This window comes from Pinus tabuliformis, chromosome 4_1 (assembly GCF_031772625.1).
Source record: "Pinus tabuliformis cultivar Carrire ecotype Pingquan chromosome 4_1, CPIR1, whole genome shotgun sequence".
NCBI lineage: Eukaryota > Viridiplantae > Streptophyta > Pinopsida > Pinales > Pinaceae > Pinus > Pinus tabuliformis.
The window spans coordinates 550,477,144-550,490,327 of record NC_142303.1 but is presented as its reverse complement, the minus strand read 5'-3'; the positions used below and the strand labels follow the sequence as shown (position 1 = coordinate 550,490,327).

The 13,184-nt window shown below is 37.1% G+C and overlaps 1 pseudogene; it reads right to left on the bottom strand.

Annotated features, from left to right (window-relative positions):
• The window catches only part of LOC149177016 (protein disulfide isomerase-like 1-4 pseudogene), a 75,643-nt pseudogene extending 62,816 nt beyond the window's left edge, over nt 1-12,827 (bottom strand).
• Nucleotides 12,828-13,184: the final 357 nt, after the last annotated feature.

The window sequence follows — 13,184 nt, the reverse complement described above, 5'->3', positions numbered from 1 at the left end:
ATGCAAATGGGTTTACAGAACCAAGTATGGACCAGATGGGAAAGTTGATAAACATAAAGCTCGTCTAGTTGCTAAGGGCTTTTCACAGGTTGAAGGCATTGACTACACTGAAACCTTCTCTCCAGTTGCCAAAATGAACTCTATCCGCCTTGTTCTTTCCCTTGCTGCCTCTTTAAAATGGGAAGTCCATCAAATGGATGTTAAATCTGCCTTCTTGCATGGGGACTTGCAGGAAGAAATCTATATGGAACAACCCATTGGCTTCATACAAACAGACTCCAGCCTCGTTTGTCGACTTAAGAAATCCCTTTATGGCCTCAAGCAAGCTCCTCGGGCTTGGTATGCCAAAATGGATAGCTTTCTTTTAGAATCTGGCTTTTCTAGGTGTCATTCTGACAATACTGTCTACACCAAGAAAGTGGGCAACTCTCTTATCATCCTTGTTCTTTATGTTGATGATCTTATTCTTACTGGTAGTGATCCCAACCTTATAAACCATGTGAAGTCCAGCCTTAAAAAGAAATTTGAAATGACAGACTTAGGACACTTACACTATTTTCTCGGTCTTCAAGTCTTGCAATCCCAAGAAGGTATTTTCCTTTCCCAGTCCAAGTATGCTTGTGATATTCTTCGTCATTTTCACATGGAAGACTGTAAGCCAGCCCCTTCTCCCTTTCAGTCTGGAGTCAAACTTTCAGTCTCTTGTACTTCTCCTGAAGTTGATGCTACCTTATACCGTCAACTTGTCGGAAAACTCTTGTATTTAACCCATACTCGTCCTGATCTTTCCTTTGTTGTTGGCCTTGTTGCTCGTTTTATGCAAAACCCCCGTGAAAGTCATTGGAAAGCAGCTAAAAGAATACTTCGTTATGTTCGAGGTACAGTACAGTTTGGGATTCATTACAGTGCCAAAGCAGCTCCTCTGTTAGTTGGTTTCACTGATTCTGATTGGGCTGGTGACCTTGATGATCGGAAGTCTACTGCCGGTTATGTCTTCACTCTTGGTTCAGGACCTATTACATGGGCTTGTAAGAAACAGGCTGCCATTTCTCTTTCGTCAGCAGAAGCAGAGTATCGTGGTGCCGTGGAAGCTAGTAAGGAAGCCTTGTGGCTTCGTCAGATCCTATCAGAGTTTGGCTTTGAGCAGCAGCATCCAACCACACTTTGGTGTGATAATCAAAGTGCCATTCAGCTATGCAAAGATCCAGTCCAGCATCAGCGCAGCAAACACATTGAACTACACATGCACTTCATCAGAAAGCTCATTCATGACCATGTTCTTGAAGTGCAATATTGTCCAACGGATGATCAGGTTGCAGACATCTTCACAAAGGCTCTCACAGAGGCGAAGTTCACTAAACTTCGATATATGCTTGGAGTTCAGGAAGTTGTCACTAAGGGGGGATAGGCTCTAGTGCCTCCTTCCTTCTCCTATTGTGTCATATTTGTAAATCCTTCAATCCTATCCCAAGTTGTTCTTAAGGGGGGATGTTAGGATATTCCGACACATAGGATATAGTTAAGTTCAACTTGGTCTAGCATAGAGTTAGGTAAAGTGTGTTTCTTTACCGTTGTACATATTGTAACTTACAATCCGACGGTCACGATATGTAGTGATCCGACGGTTCACTCTCACCTCGGTATTATCGACACTTGATCCGTGGCTTGACACCCGATTGGTCCATGAGTTCTATTTAAAGCGCATGGAGGGTCATTGTTCGGGTAATCCGTGCATGAGAGAAGCTTATGTAAATTTTCATTCTTTGATTAATAAATTGTCTGTACCCACGTTGGGACAGGCCGTGGACTGTTTCCCTCCTTGCACTCTGAGGGTTTTAACCACGTCAAAAATACTGGTGTATTGATTTGAGATCTGGTTGTGAGCGGTGTCCTTTTGGTATTCTTTCTGAGGAACTTACCCTGTAAATTCCTACATTCATGCATAGACCCTTAACTCCATAATTTGTGAAATCTAATTCTACATGTAATAAGTGATTTTCCACCAAATTTGGTTATCCAAGTGTTTTAAAACTTTTTCATCGCACAAAATGTTTCACCCTCAAATTTTTATATGAGCCAATTATCATATGCCTTTAGAACTTTGCCACAGTGGAACCTTGACTTGTTTAACTACATTTAGTATCCAAATAATTTGGCATGCTTATCAAGATTAGAGGCTCAGACCATTGGATGCATTATATATTCATTGCTCTCAGATCATCTAATTGTCATAACGGTGTTTTAAGTTGATTCAGGACCACTTCCTAGTCACACATTTTTCAAAGAAATTCCTACTACTCCAAAAATGTTTACAAACTAACCCCTTGGCGTGAATCTTAATAATGTGCCACATCATCAAATGAAATCATGCTTATGTCATGATGATATCATCATGCTGCATGGTTTCCTCTTAGTGGTGCCATGTGTCATATGGAAATAGGCCACTTGGCCACCCAATAGAGCCAAAACAGCTACCATGTGTCGTACTCCTGAGGCACCATATCATCAATCTGCCATGTCATCTGCCACCTTCCAAGTGTCCTCTTATCATTAAGTCGCATTGTCTTCATTGTCGTGTCGTCGCTAGCCATCATTCGCATGTACTGCTATGTCATCATCTAAATACCACATCAAGTGAGTTTCATGTGTTAATGATTACGCATGCAAAAATATTGATGGAAATTTGGGCTGTTAGATCAAATCAATCTCCAATACCATCAGATCCATCACATGTAAGTAGGCATACTAAAATTCATCCATGTTGTGCACCCAATATCAATCATAGTCATTGATCTCATTGGTGATGATGAATCATGGTCGTTGAATATTTATTCAACAACTCCACCGTGTGTTCTCTTGCCACTTCATTTCCACATGTACCAATCATCACGACATCCATCTTGTATGGATGGGAATTCAATGTCCTAATGTTTTTCCCTATTTTCCTTTGTTAAATTTTATGAGGGTCAGATGGGTGGATGCCTAGATTTACCCTTATGTGGAACTGCAATCGACGAAACCACAATCTAGATCTAGGTCCTTTTCTAACTTGTAGAGTGTTCAAATCTCAGATGTCCCAGATATTCAAATATCTAGGTATGTTGCTTTAGTCCAGATATTTAGATCTTTTAACCACACACCAATTGTGTGTGCTCTGGATTTATCCAAAGGCATAAATGGGCCTGATATGTCTAGATGACTTTCAAACCAAAAGTTGCTTAGTTATGCCTTAACCTCAAAAGGCCTTTTCTCCTTTATCCTTGGGATATTTTCTAACTGTCATATGCCATTGGAAATGTATTTGAGAGGAATACAAAATGAAACACTTAGTTTTATCATTTGAGTTGAGGCATTAAGGTAGGAATGCCTTCAAATATTCAAAGCTATAGCCTCCAATCTCCCCTAAAATTGACACAAATAGACAATAATGACTCATTTCTGACATCATTGACAACATTTGACATCAATGGAAATATGTTTCTAAAAAATCTCCACCTTTGGAATTGATGGAAACATATTCAAGCATTGTTTGTCATTGATGAAAATAATCTTCTTCTTCTTCTTCAGCATATCTATTTGTTCATTGCATTGCTTGATGCCAATTTTTTCTCACACTCCCCCTTTGACATCAATGGAAAAGGGTCTGGATACTCTATACCTAACTATTCTCCCCCTAAGGAAATATAATAGGATTTTCTTGATTGTTGTTGTAAGTACATGTTCCCCCTAAAATTTTGCGAGGAAATTTCATCTATAATGTTTCAATGTTTGCTCATTCTCCATCTTTGTATGATTTTAAGAGTCAATTTCTAAGGAATCTCCCCTTTTGGCCATCCTCTCTCTAAATATGTTGTTTAGAATACATGGGTTTCTCACTCTTTCAACCTACAGATGACTGTTCACTTTAATACTTACTCATGATGTTCTCCCCTTATGAATTTTTCCATTTATATTGTAACCATAATCCGCAGTTGTTGTTTCCTCACTATTCCGCTTTGATTCTATGAAATTATAAGCTAATCACTCCCTCCTTGAACATAACCATTTTCTTCTCTCACTAATCGTTTACTAGTCCTACTAGTCTTAAGACTCTAGATTTACTTTCCCGACTTATTTTTAGCATTTTAATCATACAACTATCCTTAACTAATTTAGATAATTTCCCTCTTTAAAAAAAAAATTAACGAAGAGATGAGGGAGACATCACTACCAAATTTTGTCTCATGTACTCAATGGGTACTATAGCAAGAGTCTTAGTGAATATATCAAATATTTGTTGCTTTTTTGATATATACTCCAATTTTACAATTTGATTAACTACCTATTCTTTGAGAAAGTGATACTTGATGGGTATATGTTTGTTTTTTGAATGAAGAACATGATTCCTTAATATACTTATAGTGTTAGTATTATGACATTGATGGGAATACATTCATCATATGTTATCTTCATTTCTTGAAGTGTCTGCTTCACCCATAGTATTTGAGTGCAACATGCTACAACTGCTATATATTTGGCTTGAACAGTAGACAATGAGACAAAGGTTTTCTTTTTTCTCAACCATGCTACTAATGAGTCTCGAAGAAAGAAGGCACTACCCCCTGTGCTCTTTCTATCATGTATATAGATATCCTAGTCTACATCTATGTATGTTGTTAGTAAGAAGTTAATTCCTTTTGGATACCATAGTCCATAGTCCATTGTGCCTTTCAGATATCTGAAAATCCTTTTTGTAGCTAATAGGTGGCTTTGCTTGGATGATGATTTATATCTTTCTACCAAACCAACAACTTACAATATGTTTGGTTGTGAGGTTGTTAGATACAACAAACTACCAATCATTGTCTATACAATTTTTTATTAACTTTTTATGGCTCATCATCTTTACTTAGCTTACACCTAGTGACCATAGGAGTGTTAACAGGTGAACACTCCCATTCCAAATTTGTTTATATTTATTTTAGATACTTTCCTTGGGAGATGAGTATGCATTTTGAAGTTTGTGTAATTTGTAAACCAAGGAAAAATGAGAGTTCTCCGAGCATAGACATTTCAAATTCAAAATTCATCTCGGTTGCAAACCCTTGGCTTAGTGAATTTACATTATTTCCAAAAATTATATCATCAGCATAAACAAAAAAACTGAAATATCCTAATTATTAGATTATATATATAAATTATTGTCACTTTTCCCTCTTTTGAAGCCTTTCTTTTGTGGATATTTGTCTAATAGGCAGTAACATGCCCTTGGTTCTTTCTTGAGTCCATATAGTGTCTTTTTCAACCTACATACATCATAAATATTGTAGTATCTCAAAACCTTTAGGTTTTTCTATATACACCTCTTCTTCAAGTTCTTCATTCAGGAATGTTGATTTCACATCCATCTGATATACTTATAAATTCTTATGATAAACAAATGCAAGGAATATTTGATTGCTTCTAATCTCGCTACAGGAGCACAATTTTCTTCAAAATCCAAATCTTCAACTTGAGCTTAACCCTTGCACACTAATATGGATTTTTTTTTGATGATTTGTCCATTTTTATTTAGCTTTTTCTTGAAGACCCATTTTGTACCTATGACATTCTTATCTATTGGTATTGGAGTCAACTCCCAAGTCTGGTACTTTGTAGTTTGGTCTAATTCCTCATTCATGGCGCCTATCTAATACTTGTATTTACTTGCTTGAGATAATTTTTCATGTTTGATCATGGATAGCATGACACTCTATGCCTAACTAGAAGTGTGTACTAGTTTTCTTCTTGTTTGAACCCCTACTTCCTTACTACTAAGAATTTGACTTTCGGGGTGGTTTTTTTATACATACATTGAAGGTGATTTTGAAAGAGTGTATCATACTTCTTTCTCTTCCTCCTTTTTTGATTCTTCAAGCCAATCTCCTTCCTCTTCAATGGTGGTCCAATGAGGCAGATTAATGAATTTTATCTTCTTTCTTTTTGAAAGGTGATTCCTTATCAATAAAATCAACTATTTTGTGCAACCTTTTATTGTAGCATTTGTAGCCCTTTATCTTTGTTGAATATCCTAAGAATATTCCTTCATCAGCTCTAACATCAAATTTACCTAGTTCTTCATCATTATTTTTGATGTAACAATTGTTGCCAAAAACTTTGAAGTGTTTTATTGATGTTGGTTTTCCATGCCATAATTCATAAGGTGTCTGTCATTGTTTGTCCTGAGATGTGATTTGTTTAAAATATGGATTATTATATCAATAACTTCAACCCAATATCTGTGGAAAATTTCTTTCATCCATTATTTCTCTTTCCATTTCTTGCACTAACGTGTTCTACCTTTCAACTACTCCATTTTGTTGAGGGGTGTCTGCAATTGTAAATTGTCTCTTTATGTCATTTTCTTCACAAAAGTCATCAAACACATTTGAAGTAATTTCCCAACCCCTGTCTAACCTTACACACTTTATTTTACAACTAGTTTGATTCTTAGAAAGGGATTTCAAAATTTTGAACTTGTCAAATGCTTTTGATTTCTCCCTTAAGAATGTGACCCAGGTGTTTTATGGGCAAATCCCTCCTGTAGACAAAAGCGATCTCCCTAGGTTCATTGGATTAAACTAGAAACAACCAGACAATCTACACTATATTTCCCTAGAGATATTCTAAATATAAGAAGAAGACTTATGGTATTTAGTGCAATCTTCCTTCTTGTCTTCACGTGCTCACTCCAACTTTAACTTTAACTCTTGAAAGAAAAAACTACAAATTAGCCAAGACAAGCGAATAGATCGAGAAATACAACACGATATATTCAAATAAATCTAAATAAGATATCAAGGAACCTTATTCTACACATGTATAATAAAAGACATGATGTATGGGAAAAATAATGTTATTTTAATAATGATAACAGAGAAAGATTACAACCCTTGTTGAGGCCTTGATGTTGTGAATCTCTCCCATATTTCTTGTCCTTTCTTTACCATAATGATAAAGCTTTCAATCTAGCCAACACATAAGGATGGATTATGGACCTACAAACTCAAATTGACAACATAAGGCAGAATTAGAGTCTCCAAAATCCAACCTAGACTCTATAGTAGGTATTGCTTTTATAAGGAAAATGAGGTAGTTTTAGATCCACCATACTGGGGCTAGATCCACTTTTAAAGGAGGTAAGTTCCATGAGATAAGAGATAAAGCATCATTAGTAGGAATTTGAGATCATATTCAATAGAAAATGGATGAATATGTTACCAAAGCTTCTAAAGGGGGAAGCTTCGAAATTCTATTTTATTTTTCCTCATTTCTAGGTGTCATCACACTTTTAGTAAGAACAACCAGCAACGTCTTGCTCAAGTTGCATGTCTGCAACCTACAACATCGCAAGTTGTGAAGAAGCTAAGCGCAATGGAATCTCAAATCGGGGTTTTGAACCAATGTAATCCAAGATTCTTATAACTTGTGGGAATATTTTTGCTTTTGGCCTTGTAGGGGATTTATGCAAAGTGTAACAGATGACAATAGATCTAGGTTTGGGGCCTTTTTCTTACGTGTGACAAAAAGACTTGTAACATATTGCCTCGTAAAGTATAGAGTCAAAAGCTATGGATGAGGACTGAAGTGCTTTACCATGTGAAAATTCTGGATCGAGAGTCGATTGGTTGAGATCTAATAATCATCAATTGACTGTTACAATACATTATCATCATTATATCACCAATGAGATAAGCATACCCATACTTAGCATAAAATTCATTTTACATGTACAATAATTAAAGTCACGTCCACTAATTGATTATGGTGGACCCATGCTTAGAGGAATTGTTGGATGACCATAGCCATCATACTTCATAGATATATGTATGAACCTTCAAATCACAGCCTAGGTGGATGAAACTAGATCTAGGGTCTTCCATCTTGTCACTCGACAGTATGAATCTAACAATGTGAATAGATGTGTTGAAGTCTAACATGGTAGAGACCATATGATTACCAACCAATGATGAAAGTCGTTAACCGATGTGAGAGGAACCACCAATAATGGAAATGGCCCTCAAGGTACTAAGCACAATCTATAAGGTATGAATAGATGAACTGAATTCGAACACCACACAAAATCTTCCAGTCATAGGCCAATGATGAGAAACTAGCACTAAAAGCGAGGAGACTTTCCATTAATGCATGTAAGTTCCAAGGCACTAAAGGGAGTTTCTAGATCAGCTTCCTAGATAATGTGTTGAAGTCGATAGGAAGTGACCCATTGTAGGAGGAACTTGATGTATCTTCGATCAATGACATGAAATAGATACCAAGAATTGAGACAAAATGTGATGATTCAGAGTTGGTTCAGGGACGGTTGACATGAAAGAAGGATATAGGTATTTCATTAGATGTCAACTAAGGACAGACTTCTCTTGAACATATCGGTGACACTTATATGGAATTAGCAACATTGAGTTAAAGACCCAGTACAAAGACTTTTGATAAGGTGTAATAAACAAGGAGGAAAGCATATTTCCCAACTGAAAATAGTCACAAAGGTGAAAGAGTGTCATGTTCAAGAGCAACTTACTACCAAAAAATAGGTTTTATGCCCTATTCCCCCAATTTTCCCTTCCCCCTATTTTTAACAAACCCTGAGAAGGAGTGGTTCATTGTTGTCATGCTTGACAAGTCCTATGCTAAATATGTTTCTAGTAGCCTAGGGAATGTGTAACTAAACTTTCTTTTCACATTTAGAGAGTTTGAAAAATAGGCAAAAAGAAGACTCTGAGAGATTCCTTTTTGTAAATTTAGTCCCTTGAGTCCAAAAAGGCATAAAATAATACCCAGGACAACATTTTAGTCATGCTTGACTAAACCATTCCTTTTTCAAAAATAGTCAACTCACTATATAAACGTCCTTTCATATACTTTAATGAGTGCGAAAGAGACATGTGCTTGGCAATATTTTCATATTTTGAGAGTCTGAAAAGAGATTAAAGAAGACTCTGATGGGGGGGGTTCCTTTTTCATAAATTTTAGCGAGCCTGAAAAAGTGATAAAATTATGCTTGGTAACTTATTCTCATGTATATACGAGCACTGGAAGGAACACAGACTAAGCTTAGTCACATATTCTAATGTATTTACAAGCATGAGAAAGAATAAAGACTAAGTTTAGTGACATATTCTCATGTATTTACGAGCATGAGAAAGAACAAAGACTAATCTAGGTGACATATTCTCATCTTTTTACGAGCATGAGAAAGAACAAAGACTAAGCTCGGAATAGGTTTCATTTTTACACGAGCTTGAAATAGAGAAAAACTATGCTTAAGAGTGATTTCATTTTTACACAAGCTTAAAACAAATAAAACATATGCTTGAGAGTGGTTTCATTTGTACATAAGCTTGAAACAGAGGAAAACTATGCTTGAGAGTGGTTTCATTTTTACACAAGCTTGAAACAGAGAAAATCTATGCTTGAGATAAGTACATTACCCTTAGCATAACAATAGAGGCATGCCCTCCCAACTTCATTTCCTCCAACAACTATTCTCATGGACCCATATATACTGTTGGTTACGAATAGAAATATGTTCATCAGGAAGGAAGGAAGAGGATCATGTGATATGGTAAGTTGAAATGAAGATGACACGCCAAAAGAACTATGTTCATAGGTTTGTTTCATATTTATGTGAGCTTGAAACATAGAATAAATTATGCTCATGGTGACCTATTTCATTTTTTAATGATCTTGACACAATAAAAGAATTATTCTCATAGGTTTGTATCATTTTTATGCGAGCTTGAAACATAGAAGAAACTATGCTCATGGTGACCTGTTTCATTTTTTAAGGAGCTTGACACAGTAAAAGAACTACGCTCATGGCTCCCAAGAGGCCAAGGCTATAGAAGGAATACATATCAAGGGATTGATCATGGATTCCAAGAGGTTTTCATCAGATGGAAGAACAATGCTCTAGAAGTAATACATATTGTTAGGTGTAGGCATGGAACAAGTTGCCACATAATTAACCTTTGGTGAGGGGGATGCCAATTGCATATTAGGAATGTTTAGGGAAGTTGGATGGTCGAAATTCAAATCATGACTAAAAAATGAAAGATGGTCAATATTCATAATAACTTCATCATGCGAGAAACACATCACTCGAAAGAGTGTGGACACGACAACTTTCATGGCATAAACATAGTCTTTCCCAAGGAGAAAATTGAAATCCAAGGGGCCTTGAACTACCATAACATCAATACATATATTTTTTCCTTTTAAGGTAATAGGAAACTAAGGAAGGACCCCTAAAGGTTCACTGGTTCTTCTATTGAAAGCCAACAGATTCTGAGTAATAGACACAAGCTTTGGGGAACCTAAAGCTTGCCAAGCAATCAAGGATATAATGCTAAGAGAAGTTCCCTCATCTATAATAGTGTGATTTATGTTATTATCAAAAGCCTTCACCATTATTTGGAAGGGCTTGTAAGAAGGGAGACGAGGCTATGTCAGTTGATTCCAATTAAAGGAAGTGACCTCATTACCTAAAGGGGGTTCCATGAAAACGGGAGAAATTCCCACTTGTTTGGTGGAATCTAAAGTAACAAGAAGAAATTCAGTGGTATTAGATTCACTCTCTAAGGGGAGCATACGATCGATTGAAGATGGAATCAAGTCGACTACTTTCTCAACCAATGGTTGGTTGGAAAAGGACTCATGGGATTCACACCTAGGGAGAGTGGGATTGATTGAAGATGGAATTAGATCAATCACTTTATCAACTAATGGAGGACTCAGGGAAAACTTACAGTAACCAGTTGGAAGTTACTACTGAGAAATAGTAAGCTTTTCCAATAATTTTGGGGCATCATCCATATGAGGGAAAAGTTGAGTTTGATGACTCTCCACATAACCTACAAGGAAACCTAACTTCATCCTTTTTCTTGGGAACCTTATTATCATTAGATGATGGTTTGTCACCAGCATGATATCCAGAGGCTGGCGAAAAGGGTTGATGTGAGCTTGTGGACCACATTTATAATACTTGGGGAATACCAGGGAAATCTCTAAGAAGGTGATCACCCTTACAAAAATTACAAGGGAATTTAATTTTACGAGGCATGTTGGAAGGTTTTTCAACATTATCAACATTCATAGAAATGGTTGGTTGGTTGCCCCCTTACTTATTTTGCTTCTTATTCTTCTTCTTAGCTTCTTAGTTGTGAACGTCAAGATTTTCACTAGGCGAAGAAGAAGAAAGGGAAGAAGAAACGATGGGAAAATACAGTAAGGTTTAACATGAGGTTGGTGTTGTTGAGGAGAGATTTCTTGTGAAGTAGTTTGGAAATTCGAGACCAAGGAGGTTGAAAATAACCATACTAGTAAACCTATCATGAATCTAGGAAGTGACAACGTAGCCATGTAAGGAGGACCAATATTTCCAAAAGAAGGAAAAGGACTAGGATTCTCATCAAAGGGGTTACCTTGAATGACAGACTCTAGAAGTTTTCCCATTAGACTCAAGCTAAGGTATACTAAGGAGTAAAAGGTGAGAATTTAATCAAAGAAACAATAACAATGAAAAGGGTAACTAGTTATTAAAGGACTACCAGGTTGTTGTGAGATGTAATATACTGTTAACTACATGTAGGAAATCTACCTGAATGATGTGTTCAGTGTATCACAAACAACAAGTCAGATAACTCGGTTACCTAGTGCTACCTTGATGGGGCCTGATCCAAGTTTAACTTTAACTGTGCCAATCAAGAAAACCTTAATTGTTGGCCCTTTTAGAAACAACCTGTGTACCGCAGGCTACAGTCTCACTTGAAGCAGTATTGGGGGATGCTAGAACCAGGTTTCTGCATCCAGAGGCTTGTGTGATGGTTTCCTGATACCCTTGTGGCTTAGATTTGCCTTAGCACAGATCTAACCCTTTCGATAGACAACTACTGCAACCTTATCTAAATGACTTTTAAATCTTTGCGAAGGTGGTTAATTATACTTATCATGGATAAATTTTACAAATATATTAGTTCCATGCAATAAATAAGCATTAATTCACATAAAAAAGATCATAGAACGAAGATGCATAAACTTAAACAGAAGTAAATAACAAGGCATATATGCATTAGAATTTCTTCCCAATCAATATTTAGTATGAATAAGCATTCAATTATAGACTTCTCCTCCCTATGCACTCAGTTGCACAGGCCCGCACACTCAGCTGTAGACTTACCAAGGTCTTTGCGCACTCAACTGCAAGAGCCTTCCCCTTTCGCTTAATGATAGGAAACAAACTTTTCCTGCCTTGGCACCTTTCCCTTACAATTATTCTTCACAAAAGTTATCTTTTTTAGACTTGCTATGACTCAACTATATATAGCCTTTTCATTACAATACCATGGTCCCCGGACCGTGGGCTAGTCTCAATGCCATCCTATCACCTACCATACAAGGGACTAATGCCCCTTTGACTCTTACTTAGCTTCGCGCTCCGCTTCCACATTTCATGGAGACTTTACATTCTTTAACAAAAACTATTACAAAAATTGACTTAACTGACAAAAATTGACCCCAGGGACCCCATCCCAACAGGCCCCCAACACAAATATGGTGACTTGCCCTTGAGTCACTCAACTGGCTTCTCCACTTTATTGCAGAGGTCACTGAACTCTAGCTTCAATACTTCAAGGTCCGTTGTGCTCTGTACTACAGCCTGCTGCACTTCTTCGACCAGCTTCTCTGTAGTTGGCCCCTCCATCACGAGGCGCATGGTCCTTTGTGTCTGCTAGAAAGTCTTCATCTTCTCTTGGATAGCCAGAGTAATCTAGCTCACTTCCTCTATCCATGGTTGAATCTGAGCCTTCAAAACTGCTTCTTTGCGCTGCAGCTCCTCAACCTGTGCCTGCAACAACTTCCCTTCTTGTAAGCACGTGAAGTGCTGGATTAGTTCCAAAGTGTGCACAGTCACTATGATCTCATCAACTTTTTGTTGTGCCTCTCTGATCTCTGTACCCAATCACTGCAGGTTTGAGTCCTCCTACAATGTGGTCCATAGCTCCATTGCATTTTCAAAAATACCATTGCAGCCTAATACTGCATTATCCAAAGTAGACATGTGTTCTCTGATGGCTACGCTATGTTGCACCCTGACCTCTGGCGGAGTAGTCGACTGCAGTTTCAATTGTAGTTCTGAGATCTTCATC